Here is a 17796-nt window from a genome sequence, read left to right as displayed (position 1 = left end):
ACTTCAGATAACAAGTTTGCTGCAATACAGCATTCAAATTCACCATTCATTACAACGAATGCTTTTCAGAGAGACTCTTGCTTTCTCTCTCTTCACAAAGTCACAATTCCATATACTGTCTGGTTTTTAGAGTCTGTCTTAAAATAGGTTAGAATAATTCCCAATACTCCTTGTATATGCCCCCCGCCCCCTTCCCAGGATAAATGTTTTTTAGCTAAGAGATTTTCAGTAAGCTTGAGGTCTTCTACAATTACAGCACATAGGATGCTTTGACCTCCAGCTCTTTTCCCCCCTCAGCTGACATTTCACCTTGAATGTAAGCTAAAAAATAATCCTTTCTCTGTCTCTTTATGAAAATTAGAAAGACTTGAAATGTATCTTTGGACTCCTATGTCCATGTTTCTTTCAGGATTTGCTCTCTATTCTCCTATAGCTTCAGAAGTTGGTCCAATAAAAGAAATCACCTCACCATCTTGTCTCTCTAATATCCTGAGGCTGACACAGCTACAGCTACCTGGCATACAATCTCCAGCTAGGGCAACTAATAGTATACCAATACGAATAATGATATTATTCACAGAAGTATTCCTGTCAGAAGATGTTGCTTACTATTAATATATCTTCTCTGAACTGCCAGTGTTGACATAGCATCAGTCCGTAGACAACTTTCCAGGAATGATGCTTCTGGGAGTTGAATTGGCACACAGGAGGTCACTAAGTACAAAAGTTCTCTAACAATAGCCAAGGGTAGATACTGGTAGCAGGTGCTCTAATATATGTGCATATCCATTACCTACATACAATGCATGGGCCAGATTTTTATAGTTGTGTGCAAATATTTGTGCACACCCTCAAACACCAGATGTACCCTCTGCCAAATTAGATATCTAAGTTAGCCATGTGTGTAAGTGCCATGTGTACATGCACATCTGGTATTTCATGCCTAAATTAGATACATGCAGCAATTTGTTCATGCCACGTTGAAAGCTGGGCTTTGAGTTTTCCAAGGAGAATCAGATTTCATACAAAAGAAAGTCAAAATCAAAACACAACATTTTGATCAACCCCAAATGATTTTTTTTCTCAGAATTTTCCTCACTGGAGAACTTCAAAAAGTTTTTGTTTTTTCCCCAACTCAGAACAAAACCAAATTTGAAATTCTTGAATTTCTTCATAAAATGCACAGCTCTAATTACCCTACATCAAAAGGGTGTTGTGAGCACACTTCTATGGATGTGATGCTCAGATTCTATGGTGATGGCACCATGTAAGAACCTAGATTGTAAATGCTGCTGGTGCAGCATCCCCCTCCCAGTAACAGTGATCCTTAGAGTTTAGTCAGTGTTCACCACATGATCAAGTGACATTCACTCTAGACTAGTCAGGGCAGGGTTGTTTTCATTAAACAAGGAAAGAAAAATAAGACCTTTAAGTGCCTGATCAGGTTCCTGGCTCTAGAATTTTAAGCCCATCCGTGTATTCTTCAATCTCTCCTAAAGAACAGGATAGTTTTACATGGGTTAAAACACCCAGGTTACTTGTAGGTTTGTCAGACAAGCTCATTTCAACATCAGCAAATCAAATAACGGCTACGAGAAAAGACATAGGTTTGTTGCATAGAAGGCAAGAGGGGTCATCAACTGGCATTTACACAGGTCTGTACTTTTAAAATATAGTATTAGCAGTTCTTTGATGCTTTCTCTTAGCAGCACCAAGTGAAGACTAGAGCTGTGCAAAAAAGAGGAAAATAAATCTTCTCTACTAGTGCAAATCACATTTTCATGGCTTTGTTTAGAAGGTTGGGGTTCTCCCCTCAATTGGCATCTACAAAATGAAAGATGGAAAATTCTTTTTTACCAAGGATTGAAAATCTATTTTCCAGGTAAAACTGCTGTACAGAGAGCAAACTTTTCACCATAGAAGTTGTATTCACTGACACAAGGTCACTTTTTTTTTTTTTTTTTTACTTGGGATCATATTTATACACTTTTTATAACTATTTGTTTAGGAAGTTTTTCCGGTTTACGAACCATTGCCATAGCCATATAAACATCAGAAACAAAACACTGATCATTACAGCACTGAGTTTATGCTGTCTAGGGAACTTATATTATATTATGCAATAATATAATGATCAAATATCTATTAGGCAGGGCATTAGCATATTGTAGGGTAAGCCACTTTACACCAGCCAGGCCATGTTGTTTCTGAGGTTTTTATTAACCTGAGTGAAAGTGCGGACTCCGCTTGTACGTATCAAACCAGGTATGTCTATCAAAAGACAATATTTTAAAAGGTGTATTTAGTATATGAACGTACGTAAATGATTGGTTACCACGTATTCAATACTCAAAGTATCTGCCCTCTGTTTTTTTGGGTATGTAATTGATGTGTTAATTTTTCCATTACAACAACCTCCCATACATTTTGAAACCACTCCTATAATTTTGGACTTTTTTTTTTTTTCCTAGTGAGAGGCTCACCGTAGTCTAGTAGCTACTAGCGGAAGAGGGACATTTGTACGTTTTTTTTATGAATATAACAGTTATGTAATGAAAACAGAAAGTGAAAAGAGGTCATTTTTATTCCATTTGTTTTTCTTTAAAATATATATTTTAATCATATGTATTATTGTTTGCAGCATGTTCCCTTACATCATAGAGAAGTGCATAGCAAAAACATACACATTACACATGAACAGAATTAATAACAAAAACTACTAGGAAATTGTACCAAATTCCTTTAAATTAATCCTGCCTCTCACATTGAAAGACATTTTCAGAATGTAATGAATGAGGATCTGCCTAGAGTAAGGCCTGAAGGATTGAGTCCTATTTACTGAATTTCTGATGCAAATCTCTATATTCATGTCTTCTGAATTGCGTAGAATTCTCTGTAGACCTTTTAACTATTTGTTTTCATCAAGCTTTATTTCTTCTGGTTTTAAGGCCATATGGTAAGAAATTATCCTCTGTTCTTTGCAAGCTGCGTGGTTGTTCTTATTAACACAGAGAGCTTGTATTTAACTAAATTTATTTTTATTTAAACATTACATAACATAGCAATAACAGTCACTTGGAGTCTGTTCTGTCCCCAGCAGCCTAGAACCCCACTTTCCCCACTTTTTAGTCTCTGCAGCTACCCTCAGAGCCTTACACAACAACAATAGCTATTCCATACACATGCTCATGGGAGTTTGAGTACACAAAGATCATGATTAGCCTAAGAGCTTCATCTTGCACAGGACTCTGGCTGTGATCCAACAAATCATTTAAGTATGTACTTAACTATACGAGTAGTCCCATTGACTTCAGTAGGACTATTCATAGGCTTAAAGTTATATGCAGTGCTATTGTAGCTACGTTGGTCCCAGGATACTAGCGAGACAAGGTGGGTGAGATAATATCTTTTATTGGCCCAGCTTCTGTTGGTGAGAGAGAGAAACTTTCGAGCTACACAGAGTTCTTCCTCAGGTCTGAGAAACATACTCAGAGTGTCACAGCTAAATACAATACTGAGTTCAGGGGTCGGTAACGTTCGGCACGCGGCGCGGGCGCGGGCGAGGGATGTGCTGGACGCGGCTTCCCGCCGCCCCCATTGGCCCGGGACGGCGAACCACGGCCAGTGGGGGCCGCGATTGGCCGAACCTGCCGTGTCAGCAGGTAAATAAACTGGCCCGGCCCGCTAGGGTGCTTACCCTGGCGAGCCGCGTGCCGAATGTTGCTGACCCCTGACTCAGTTCATCAGTTGGCAAGAGCAAACTGGACAAATGCACAGGTTTGCCAAAAAAAGGTGGGGTGCAACCAACAGTGAGGCGCAGAGGAACATGCGGGGATGGGGGTGAAGGGACAAGTGGCGTATCCAGACCTGCATGGTAGGGAGGGCTCAGGAGAGCGGCTTGGGCTGAGCCAACTCCGTGCGGGCAGGTGGCAGGGGGCCATGGGCTGGCCCTGTGCTGTGTCTCATTTTCCCTTTGGGAAAATATGGTCACCCTATAGTAATTCACTACTTCCTGCCTCATCCAGAAGCAGAAGTGCAGAAACAATAAAAAGGAATGGGGGAAAATAAATAAACTTTCCAAAACACCAGAAAGCCTTGGTTTGTGCTTTGAGCAATGGTTTAAGAATTTATTTTTCATTTTATCCTCACTCTTCCTAGTTTTTGCCTCTTTGTAGTTTGTGTTTTGTTTTGTTAAGTGTCCTTGTTTTCAACCCAGTATTCCAAGTCTGTGGCTATTTCATTTTTAGTAGTTTGGTGTTCTTACCTTGCCTTGCTGTTTCATGTTCTGTTTATGATGAAGAATTTTCAATAAGATGCCATTATTATTTCTGATTAGTTGAAGTCAGAATTGCAATAAGTAACAGATTTGATTCCTCTTATATTTTAGCCTATGTTTATGTCAGAAAAGTTACTACAGAGTAGATTGTGTTGGGTTTCTTTGGGTTAAAAAAAATCGGTGTGACAACAGTTGACTGGATTGCTGGCCGTGCTTATGTACTATGCAAAGTTTCAATATCATTCACGTTTTGTTTCTCCCTTATGACTAGTTCTACTCCACTTGTGTTTGCTGGTCTGCATCCAAAGAGTTATTGCCTAGTCAGGAAAGATGACTTAGATACATATCATAGAACAAGACCTCAGGGAGAAAGGAATATCATCCATGTCTCTCTATACTGCTTTGCTATCTACTATTCCTGTTATAATGCCTCTTGTTATACTTTTAATTACAGTTACTTTTAATTACACTAGTTGCTTTCAGTGCTTTTCTGAAGGATATGTCTGTCAAAGTACTCCCTTGAATTTTCTATTTTTCTTGCCTCAATATTTGCATTTAGCATTAATATTGTATTCATATATGTAATTAATTAATTTCTCATTCTTCTTGATTGCATTTTATTCATTCTCAATGCAGGCATCTGCACTGTTCCCAAGCACCTTCTTCTACATGCATGTCCTAACTCTCTCATTGATATCAGTGTCGCCCCGGATCAGGCCCATAGGACATCAAGGCTTGTGTCTCTCTTTCTCTCATATTTTTCATTATTCACTAATCTATAGAATGCCATATCTGGCCCCGGCCACACATGATCTATTTGAATTCTGGTCTTTTAAATAATTAAGCCCTGGGACTTAAAGCTAAAACAAAACTTCAAATGGCAAGACACAGAGTGCAAACAAAGTGGAGAGAAGGTAAATGTGATGGAAACAGTGGAAGATGCTATCACTGCTTGCTGCAAACCAAATCAGGAGGAAACTAGACACCTCCAAAGTACAGACTAGAATATTAATCTGTACCAATTTCAGTTGGAATACAATATGGCAAACATTTCCCCTCAATCCTCAAAGCAAGTTAAAACAACCCCCCAAACAGCAAGGCTAAACAAGAACAATGCAAATTGAGTTAACATAAAACATGATTGGCAAGCAGAAAGTTAACTTAAAAACTGACACACAGGCAGACTTTCCTGACTGTCTCCAGCTGCCAGCAAGTTTCTTCCCCTTGGTAGGCTCTCAGCTAAGGAAAGCATACTAATTCTCCCAGCTGGAGACACAGTGGGGGACTGGGTAAAAGAGCATGCCTGTACTGGATGTGAAGTGTAAGAATTTTTACATGCAGAAATATGCCTCTCTCTCTCCCTCTTATATATATATAAAGTTATTGGAAGAACTGGCCAGTTTCAGCAAATAGAAATGGTTACCTTAGGGTCAGCAGTATTCCTTTGTGCTTCCTTGTACTGAACTTTCATTCATTACTTTAAATATTGAGGTTAGCCACCTTACCTTGTATCAGCCGTGTTAGTCTGGATCTGTAAAAAGCAACAGAGAGTCCTGTGGCACCTTTAAGACTAACAGATGTATTGGAGCATAAGCTTTTGTGGGTGAATGCATCCTACGAAGTGGGCATTCACCCACGAAAGCTTAGGCTCCAATACATCTGTTAGTCTTAAAGGTGCCATCGGACCACCTTACCTTGTAAATCTTACTCCATTATCTAAAATGGCTGGTGAATATGTGAGGCTAATGCATCTGAGTGCTAGTTTTGTGCAGCCCTTTTGCTCTTGATGGGGAAATATGAGGACTTCAGCTGCTTTACTTAGAGGGAATATATTTAATGCAACAAGTGCAGAGGTACAAGGTGGGAGGACACTTTGTGTTGTCTTTCCCTTTGGGTGCCTGCTCTGCCTGCATCATGTCTCAGTATGACCCAGAAGTGGTTGAAGTGAAAGCCAACCTCAGCACTTGAGCAGTTGCTTTCCATATATGACTAAGGGATGGTTATGTGAAAAAAAATCAGGGCCATAAATTTCTTAAAAGTAATAGTATAGCTGCACTTGATTTAATTATAGACATCTTTCAGCAAAGCCCTAACCATGAGAGTAGATCCTGAAAATAATTTACTCCTTACACATCTGTAAATACATGTTCCTTACTAGATACTGATGGCAGCTGCCATCTGGTGTCATTCCATTGAAAGGCTCTAAACATGCCATCAGTGTAGCCAGAATCTCTCTTAACTGCCTTGTTAGTTATCTTAATGCAATTATAGAGCCTTCTAATCTATGCTCTGGATACAATCAGGAGTCAGGAGAAACCTGCCCTGCCAATATGACTACATGCAAAGAGAGGTGATTGATTAATGACTGCATCTGCCAAAGTATCACCTTATTAGCTTATCACATCTGTGCCAATACCTGAGCCTGTCAACAGGGAGGCATGAGTCCATTTTCAGTAACTCCAGCATAATGTCCAAAAATGTTTTAACCTTTCTAAAACCCTTTTGTCTTTTCCTTTGCTTAAGGAGGAAATCTCCCTGCATGCTATTGGTAGGTTGTTGGTACTGTCTGTTAGTGTTTTTTGTGAACTCACAAATGAAACCCCATCCAAGGAAAAGAGAAGGATGTAATAGCAACCTATAAGTTTTCATCAATACCCACCAGGGATAAAATAATGTGTTTAACACATCACTATTTATGTATAACTGTCTTTAATAACTATAAGCCTAAATGTTAAGGAAAGTGGTGCCCAAACAATCACTAAATAAATAAGTAGAAATCAACTGAGTACAAAATTGAATGAGTTACACAATAAAAACACATTAATCTATGTGTAACTTGCAATCTAGTTGAAATTAAACAAATGAATTTAAAGTAAACAAATATAACTGTTGTCTTGTCTCTGACATTAGTAAGTCTGTATTGTAATTTCTGTTTCCTTTTACTGCTCACTTGTAAGAGGTGTAATTGCAATTTTTAATAACCTCACCCTTTAGGAAAAACAAATGTTGTATAACAAACAAAATGTTCTGTTGGAAGCTTTTCCATCAACTCTGCTAAAAACAGCCCTACATTCAAATTAGAAAACAAAACCAATCTATCCCTGATACAAAAATCTACCACTCATCTACCAAATTTTGTGTAGACACACAATAAAAAAAAAAAAAAAAGATTTCCAGTAACATTGGAAAACTGGCATTGTCCAAAGTAAACCACTTCCTGTTAAATGTATAAAGATAAACCAACCAGAAACTACATGGAAAAACCAAAAGGGGTAAAAAAGCTAACAGTGTGAAATTTTACATGGATAAGTAACCTGCTTTTAGGGGGAAAAACCCAGGAATTTATGCCCCATGCTAAGCCCCAATTTATGCCCCATAGAATGCGACCTTAAGTATAGAATCATTATCAGGTGCCTCCTTAGCATAGCCTGGACTTCATTTTTAGAACACAATTCATGAAGCCCTAAAGATGAACACTAATTTCTGAGATGCTTATTTTCCCCAATATTATTATTAAGGGAAACATTACTGAGTACATATGCTGTAAGCATCTTGTAAGAATGTTTCCCAAAATTATTTTTGTCTTCTGCTTGAGTGTATCTTGCCACCTCAGTCTGCATCATTTTCATCGTAACTGTCACTTATGCCTAAAGATAAAATAATAAAAAAACAAAAAAACAATCCAAACCAAAGCAATTAAAAAATCAGAAAGGTGAACTTTTTTCTACCTTTGCACAGCAACACAGATTTTATATCTTTTTATACTGCTTGCTTTTCTTTTTTTTTCATCTTCATAAGCTTTAGGAACTGTGCCATTTTCTTCAATCTTGCCCTCAGGAAATCCCAGTATATGAATGTGCTTTCATTTCTTATGCACAAACTATGATTTATTCTAACCTACAGCACACAGTCGATAAACAAAATACTGGGGAGACAATTTGATGGACCGATTACAGAGAGGTAATTGTAAAAATGCACTTTTATTTCCTTTAGATATTTTGTGCAGAAGTCGTAGCATGGAGTGCACATTACTGCAGACAAATTATGATTAATGAGCAGGCATGCCAACATTTGGGCATCATTTTGGCAACTGTAGATTTATGACCCAATTAGAAATAAAAGATGAAGACACACTGCCTGGTGGTTCATGGAGGGGCGGTTCAAATTGTAATAAGATGGAACTATTATTTAAAAGAACGCTGATTAAATCTAATAATATACATCTAAAGTATCACTTTTCTGTCTGTCTCTCAGAAAAAAATCATCTGCTGTAATAATATCAATCCTTGTGAATAATGCCATTTTACTTAAATCAACAAAACTACTTAATAAAGTGATCCGCTTATTGGTGTTATTAAGGGGCTCTGTTTTCACTGGCCTGCGTTTTAAATCAAGATGTCTTGGAGTATGGTTACTGCACATTAAAGCAGCAGTATTCAAACTATTGGCTGTTGTCCACTTGCTGATGGCCCACAGAGAGTTGGCCATCCTCAATCTTGACAGCATTTGGTTCAAAAACTTGGTCCTTATCTTCAAGATACTTAAGGTGAATTCCTGGCCCAAGTGAAGTCAATGGGAATTTTGCCCACAATTCCAGGATCAATACGCCATCAATCACACTGCCTCTTTAGCACAATGGAATTGCTTACCGCAAGAGTGTAGTTTATGGGTACAGGAGACTGCTTTCTCAGCAGCATGTCCAAGATGAACTCCCACAGTATCTAAGAAACCTCACCACTATCTATTCTTTTGACCTTTCCTTCCCTAACTAAACACATAGTACTTTATCCTCCATAGACCTTTTCATATGCTCCAAAATGTACATTTGCATACACATTTAGCAGCTGGCATGAGCAAGTATAGGTTTTATGTGCAAAGTTTGATATTACCACAAATTTTGCAGGTGCAAAAATAGTTTAACACTTTGAAGAATTAGACAATTGCAGGATTCCCCAAAATATAATTATTGAGTTGACAATTCTACCATTTCTGTCTAGTAACCTTTTGTTAAGGTTCCTTTTGTTTCTAATATACTTTAAAAAAACCCTAATTATTATTTTTAACTCTGCTGACCAGAGATTTCTCCTTGTTTCTTTTTTGCTTCCCTTTTCAATAATAGAATGATTTTCTACATATTCTTAGTCCCATTAGATCTTAGATTTTTGTCTTTTCTGCAAATGTATTTATGGGACTTAAAAAGCACGGAACTCAAATGATCAGACTGTATAACTACCGAGACACACAATCCTGACTCTCTGTGCAGTGTTTTGATCTATTACTTAACTTACAAAGGGTTTTCTGCCTTTTTTAATGGAAACATCAGCAAAAGCTAATTTATGATATCTTCCACTCCAACTAGAGTGGCTATAAAGAATTCACATTGCAAATAATTCCTTTGACTATTAAAACTGAAATAATTTTAAAAATTGAATGTCAGTGCTACCTTTCATCCTTTGCCTGACTTGTGTTCTTACAGTTTAAGCTCTCTGTCAGGGACGGTCTCTTGCTATGTTTTCATACAGTAACTAGCACAATCGGGTTGCAATCTTCATTGGGACTTCCGTGTTTCTACGCAAGGTCTTAGTCCATGAACAGGACTTCTTGGCACTATGATAATACAAATAATAATAACAATCAATAATAACAATTCATAAATAGGTGCTACCACAATACATATGACAATGCTATGAATTTCATAATGTTGATTGTGCTGTGAATTTTTCCTTTTTTGCATCTTTCTCAGCTAGGACAGTTAAAGACTAATCATTTTCACTTTTGCTTATTGCCAGTTTCTAGTCAACTTCATTTTCAAGTCCTCATGAAGTAGCACAAAGCAGCAATCTCTGAGTTTCGGACAATGCAAGGTATGTTAACCTGTGTAAAACTACAGTTTCTATTATAACTTTTTAAACTCATAATTTTTTTTTGTTGGTCCTAGGCTTTTTAAAGATTTTATTAAAACCTACATTTTGGGCCGAATTTGACTTCCTAGATTCTAAGGCAGATGGGACCATTGTGATAATCTAGTCTGACCTGTTGTAAAACACAGGCCATAGAACTTCCCCAAAACAAGTTCACTTGACTGTGTCCTTTAAATCTGGCTAATGTGTTGCAGTATTTATCAATACAAAAGAGTATTTAGTACAAATTATTTAATTAAACAATGTAAACTTATTGATCTCAGACATGTCATAATAATTACCAGAGCTGGATAAATGGTGTGGGTAGAGCACTGAACTTGGACTCAAGAGAGGTGGGTTCTAACCCTGACTCTGCCACAAGCCCTTCTAGGTGATCGTGGCAAGTTGCTTCATCTCCCTTTGCCTCTGTTTCTCCATCTGCAAAATGGGAATAATGATACACCCCTCCTTTGCAAATGCTTTGAGATCTATTTATGAAAAATGCTATGTAAGAGCTAGATATTATTATTTATTACTATTATATTAAAATCACAAATATTTTACTCAAAAATGTCACTGTGTGTGTGTGGGGGGGGGAGGAGCCTCATATCTCCCTTTCAGCAAGTTCTTTACTCTCCTCAGCAACGGTGCCTGTGTGAATGAGGGAACAGAGGAATTGTCATAGAAGAGAGCAATGGACCTCCTACTTGGCATGTTGCTTCCAGTAGCAGTCTATAATGGATCCTTCAGAGTAAAGATAAATACTTATTATAGTATGGGGAAGAGGGATTCAGTACTGCCTACAGCTGCCAATTATTTTAAGCTATAGAGCCAGAGGACTGAGAATCCTTGTAATGCTGGCCTACCTAGTATAGTTGGCTCCACTATTTGTCTACAGTTCATACAAGTGCCTAATACTATTTTGAATCTTAATAATCAATTTGTCTTAATAGAGCCTTCTGGTTTTAGATGTTAATTATAGGTCACTAAAATGGCTTTAAATTTCTTGCTTTTTAGTGACATTGAGTTTTTCTTTCTCTATTATTTAGGGGCAGAGTAAATAGAAGCTCCCAACTGGCTTTAACTGTACTATTCATTTTATATATGTATCTCAATCAGCCAGGCAGGCAGGTCATTATCACTCAACCCCGTCAGCAGTAATAGGATCAAAAGGCAAAATGGAGTTTAACCAAGAAAATATACACACAATTGAACATGCACAAGAGTGAACTTCAGCGTTATGCTAACCGTTAGTGTCCCAATGAGGGTCTCACTCTTGTTCTGCAGCCAAGACATTATTGAATCTGACCTGTGCATTGCATACGGCTTTACAATGCAGAAATCTGAATACAATAAAGTAACCAACCCATGTTGGTTCAACTGCAGACAAACTGGCCTTTTCCAAGGCAGGATACATCAGATGCTTCTGAGAGAGGATATCTGGGCTATGTATATAAACTGAGAAAAATGCAAAACAGGATAAAAGTGGAGCCATTATCACCCACTTCTGGGATAATGATGATTTGGGGTTATAAAATCCTAATCCTGAAAAATGCTTAAGCATGTGCTTGACTTTAAGCACATCAGCAGTCCCTTTGATGTGAATGGAACTATTTACATGCTTAGCTGGACTGGGTCCTAAAGGAGCAACTGAATGCAACTACACAGCTACACTGAAAAAAACCCAAACAACCCAGGTTTGGGTGGGGAGAGCTGGAGTGGTACCCATCATGAGAGTCGGTATATATCAGGGGTCGGCAACGTTTGGCACGCGGCTCACCAGGTAAGCACCCTAGCGGGCCGGGCCAGTTTATTTACCTGCTGACACGGCAGGTTCGGCCGATCGCGGCCCCCACTCGCCGTGGTTCGCCGTCCCGGGCCAATGGGGGCAGCGGGAAGCCACAGCCAGCACATCCCTCGGCCCGCGCCGCTTCCCGCTGCCCCCATTGGCCCGGGACGGCGAACCGCGGCCAGTGGGGGCCGCAATCGTCCAAACCTGCCATGTCAGCAGGTAAATAAACTGGCCCGGCCCACTAGAGTGCTTACCCTGGCGAGCCGTGTGCCGAACGTTGCCGACCCCTCGTATATATGCTGTCCACTGCCCACCTTGTACGAATCAATTGATATTGCATGGTGACCGAGTCCTGCAAACTTTCACTCACACGGGTTACCCCATTGATTTCAGTGGGACTATTTATTTGTGAGAGTAAGGAGCACTCATGGGATAAAATTATTGGGATTAGGCCCTAATGTCGTAAAAAAGGTCTCTGGGACACACAAGACAGCATGTATTCTGTGCAAAAGCAGCTATTCCCTTGTGCACAGTGCAATAAACAGCATGGACGATGCCTACTATGCTACCCTCCTCTTTAACAGCCTCTTTGCCAACTGGCTACTCCTGGAGTGCTCTCATGTCAGCAGCTGCTTGTTCATGTTAACAACCCGGAGAGTCTCTCTGCATTCCCTGTGGGCTGTTTGGGAGTTCTTATATAATGTTTTGAAGGGAAAATACTTTATTTTATTTATTTATTTTTTAATCTTAAAAGGGGAATTCCTATTTGCTGGCCTGGGCTCTTTATGCAATGTACAATGGATTATTTATGTTGGCTCTGTCCAGGCTTTTAGATTGTTTGCTGCCAGCCTGGTTTTTCATTTTGAAAGGGAGATTTGGTTGCTTCCAAGTATGGGTTAGTAAGTCTCCAATATAACCAAGGTGAGCATGTTAGCCCCTGCTTACCATATTTACAGGATAATGAAAGTCAGATTCAGTTTAGGATTCGAACCCTGTGTGATGGAGAACCTCTGGAGATGGAGAAAACAGGGAGATTTTGATGGATAAATGGGCCACAGCCATCACTCTGGGGGTCCTGCAGAGGGACTGTGCAGCTCAAAACAGGAAGCACTGGTCAGAAAAGGGGGTGGCTAACCTGGTCACGGGATCTACTAAGTTAGCACGCCCCCAGAAGCCTCTTTGGGCACAGCTGCAAGGGAACAGAGCTGTAACTTACAGCTGATTCCTCCATGTCAAAAATCCCAGAGAAAAGGTTGGGGTGGTACTGCCCTTCATTTGGGTAAATCCCTTCTGGAATAATAGGATTCTGGCTGGCATAGGGAAGTATAACTTTACAGTGACTCTGGTCTCATCTATTTATTGAGCAATAGGGGAGATACTGGTAAGGAAAAGAGATGGAAACCTAATGCCATCACTATTACTCATTAGTCTTCTTTAACATCCACATAGTTCTGCAATTACGTGTAATTTACCTAGTAATGTATCCATTTCAGAAACACACTTTTCTAAACTAGGTAGCCTGGAAAGCTGATCAAGTATTCAGAATTTCAAACATGATCTAATCCCAAGCAGGGTGTTCAGATTCCATGATAATGGACACAGCACAAGAACCCAAAGAGCTATTAAAAATAAACAGGAGAAGGGTGGATTCCCAAAGTTTATATCTGAATCCAGCTCTGTATGCCAGAGTTTTGATATATTTGGATGCAGGGCTTTGCCTCAGGCCAAAATTATTGTGATGTCCCAGTTTTGCCTCCCTGCTGGTCAGTCTGAATTCTTAGTTTGATATTTCATTTGCTGGCAATGCATCTCATGGCTTCTCCATGACTCCCTTCTGCTCCATCAAGGACTCCCCTTGTTCTGTCAATTATGTTTCAGAAGTCTGAGGAGCCTCCAGCTATGCTTTCCCTGCAAGAATAGACCTTTTCTATAAAATACTTCTGAAAAATGCTGTGAAATTCTATCAGGAGAATTTATCAGATGATGATTTAAATGAAATGAGCTCAAACTAGCTACGGGAATAAAGGGGAACAAGAAGACTTTTTATCAATACATTAGAAGCAAGAGGAAGACCAAAGACAGGGTAGGCCCACTGCTTAGTGAAGAGGGAGAAACAGTAACAGGAAACTTGGAAATGGCAGAGATGCTTAATGACTTCTTTGTTTCGGTCTTCACCGAGAAGTCTGAAGGAATGCCTAACATAGTGAATGCTAATGGGAAGTGGGTAGGTTTAGCAGATAAAATAAAAAAAGAACAAGTTAAAAATCACTTAGAAAAGTTAGATGCCTGCAAGTCACCAGGGCCTGATGAAATGCATCCTAGAATACTCAAGGAGCTAATAGAGGAGGTATCTGAGCCTCTAGCTATTATCTTTGGAAAATCATGGGAGACGGGAGAGATTCCAGAAGACTGGAAAAGGGCAAATATAGTGCCCATCTATAAAAAGGGAAATAAAAACAACCCAGGAAACTACAGACCAGTTAGTTTAACTTCTGTGCCAGGGAAGATAATGGAGCAAGTAATTAAGGAAATCATCTGCAAACACTTGGAAGGTGGTAAGGTGATAGGGAACAGCCAGCATGGATTTGTAAAGAACAAATCATGTCAAACCAATCTGATAGCTTTCTTTGATAGGATAACGAGTCTTGTGGATAAGGGAGAAGCTGTGGATGTGGTATACCTAGACTTTAGTAAGGCATTTGATACGGTCTCGCATGATATTCTTATCGACAAACTAGGCAAATACAATTTAGATGGGGCTACTATAAGGTGGGTGCATAACTGGCTGGATAACCGTACTCAGAGAGTTGTTATTAATGGTTCCCAATCCTGCTGGAAAGGCATAACGAGTGGGGTTCCGCAGGGGTCTGTTTTGGGACCGGCTCTGTTCAATATCTTCATTAACGACTTAGATATTGGCATAGAAAGTACGCTTATTAAGTTTGCGGATGATACCAAACTGGAAGGGATTGCAACTGCTTTGGAGGACAGGGTCATAATTCAAAATGATCTGCACAAATTGGAGAAATGGTCTGAGTTAAACAGGATGAAGTTTAACAAAGACAAATGCAAAGTGCTCCACTTAGGAAGAAAAAATCAGTTTCACACATACAGAATGGGAAGAGACTGTCTAGGAAGGAGTACGGCAGAAAGCGATCTAGGGGTTATAGTGGACCACAAGCTAAATATGAGTCAACAGTGTGATGCTGTTGCAAAAAAAGCAAACATGATTCTGGGATGTATTAACAGGTGTGTTGTGAGCAAGACACGAGAAGTCATTCTTCTGCTCTACTCTGCTCTGGTTAGGCCTCAGATGGAGTATTGTGTCCAGTTCTGGGCACCGCATTTCAAGAAAGATGTGGAGAAATTGGAAAGGGTCCAGAGAAGAGCAACAAGAATGATTACAGGTCTTGAGAACATGACCTATGAAGGAAGGCTGAAAGAATTGGGTTTGTTTAGTTTGGAAAAGAGAAGACTGAGAGGGGACATGATAGCAGTTTTCAGGTATCTAAAATGGTGTCATAAGGAGGAGGGAGAAAACTTGTTCACCTTAGCCTCTGAGGATAGAACAAGAAGCAATGGGCTTAAACAAAGGTCTAGGTTGGACATTAGGAAAAAGTTCCTAACTGTCAGGGTGGTTAAACACTGGAATAAATTGCCTAGGGAGGTTGTGGAATCTCCATCTCTGGAGATATTTAAGAGTAGGTTAGATAAATGTCTATCAGGGATGGTCTAGACAGTATTTGGTCCTGCCATGCGGGCAGGGGACTGGACTCGATGACCTCTCGAGGTCCCTTCCAGTCCTAGAATCTATGAATCTATGAAAACGCCACAAGTTCTACTTTTCCATTTGCACTATGTCATGGGAGACAAAAAGGAATGTAAAAGGCTCAGGCCAAATGTTTAGTGTGGGCTTTATTTGGAAGGGCTTTGTCTTTAATTAAGAATAGGATGCAGTTGTTTACTTCTGTTATAATTGTGCAGTGTAATACTTTCTGCATTGATGGAAGGAGTTGTAGGAATTGGACGTCATTCATTTTCCCTGCTGTTAGCATTGTCCCTTTTCTCTGTGATGGGTGTGTGTGTGTGTGTGTGTGCGCACTTCCTGTTCCGATTCCTGGATCCTGTTCCCTGAATTCAGTGTTTCTGTTTGTGAGTGTTTGTGTACTGTTGGGTGTGTGCAGTTACTTAGGTCGTGCTGCTACATACCAGCCATTTTGTCAGACTCTTGCTGACTTAGCTGGTTTATGGTTATGACATGTTTTGATTGACCACCTATCTGCGTGTCTTGCTTTTGATTTGGGATTACTGCTCTGGGGTGCATCAGAGCATGACATTATGGCGACAAGTGCATCTATTCTGCAGCACATGCTGCCGACACACCCTTCGGCTGCTGATCCTGCAACTGTTCGATGCTGCTAGCTTACCCTTGCTGCACAACTGCACCATGGTATAACATTCTCTGTTAAGAAATAGATGGGGGGAGGGATGAATAATAGCCTTAATGGTAGCTGATTTCATATTAACTGCAGCTAAACCCAGTTTCTCTTTCAGTCTTCAAATTCTAACGACCACAAAGGTCCATCTAAGGTTTTATAATCTCCTAAAACTATGAACTGCAGGGTCTTAACACTTTCCTTCCAAAAATATTTCTCTCCATTAAAATGATTCATGGTGGCATTTTAGTATGGATAGGATCATCAGGAATTTTCAGTGACCCCTCAATATCTTTACTGGACTTAGCCTTTTCCAGGCTGGTTCATTCAACTTAAAAACAAAACAAAAAAATCACCCCCATCTCCTATGGCCCATCTCCTCCCCACAATTCCCATAACAATTTCCACAAACAGTAGGGGTAAGATCTTGGTTCCCTGGCAACAGTCTTGTATCCTAGCCAGATTCTGCCCTGCCTCCCTTTGCCACCTAGCCAGAGGCAAAGTCTCTGATTCTTTCCCCCACTGCCATACAGTAGTAGAACCATAACAGGAAGTGATGTCAAGGGAAAGTTCTGCTTCTTTATATTCCAGTTTGGGGAGGCAGGTCTCCTCAACAGAGTGGCATCTGGGGAGACATTGGTAGGGACTGAGATCTCTCTCTCCCAAATCTCAGCTGACAGGAATAGGACAGGTATGCATAGGTCCAAAGAGCTGATCTCAGTAGTGGTGTAAGAAGGGCTCTGTGAGCTCTGTGAACCTGTGTCAGAAGGATACACTGGTTAAAAAAACAACCTGACTTAGAGGAGAAGTACAAGCAACTATAACAAATACATATAAAATAAAATGGGAGGAGAGAAGGACGTTGAGTAGCTGAGCACCCAAATACCACTTTGTTTGTGCCAATGCAGTACTTATAAACCTTATGCTTTTTGCCTACATTTGCCTTTAAGAATTTACTAACATAGGATTGGAAAGGTTCTCCTGGGTTACTGAGCCCGGTCCCTTGCTATTGAAAGCAACTTCATCACTTAATTCCATTCATAAACTTATCAAGCTTCTTCTTAAAACCAGTTTGGTTTCTGGCCCCCACTACTCCTATTGGAAGGCTGTTCCACAAGCTCACTCCTCTGATTGTTAGGAACCTTCTTCCAAGTGTGTTTATGCTGCATTGTCCTTTTAGATAAATAACTCTTCCCCTTCCCGCTGTTACCCCCGCCCCTTCATATATTTATAGAGAACTATCATATCCCTTCTTAGTCTTCATTTTGCTAGTCTAAACAAGCCAAGCTTTTAGTCTTCCCTTGTAAGATAGGCCCTCCATTTCCCTGATCGTACTAGTAGCCCTTCTCTGCACCTGTTCCAGTTTGAATTCATTATTATTGAACATGCGTG

The sequence above is a fragment of the Emys orbicularis genome, chromosome 14 (assembly GCF_028017835.1).
Source record: "Emys orbicularis isolate rEmyOrb1 chromosome 14, rEmyOrb1.hap1, whole genome shotgun sequence".
NCBI lineage: Eukaryota > Metazoa > Chordata > Testudines > Emydidae > Emys > Emys orbicularis.
This window is presented reverse-complemented; position numbering follows the sequence as displayed.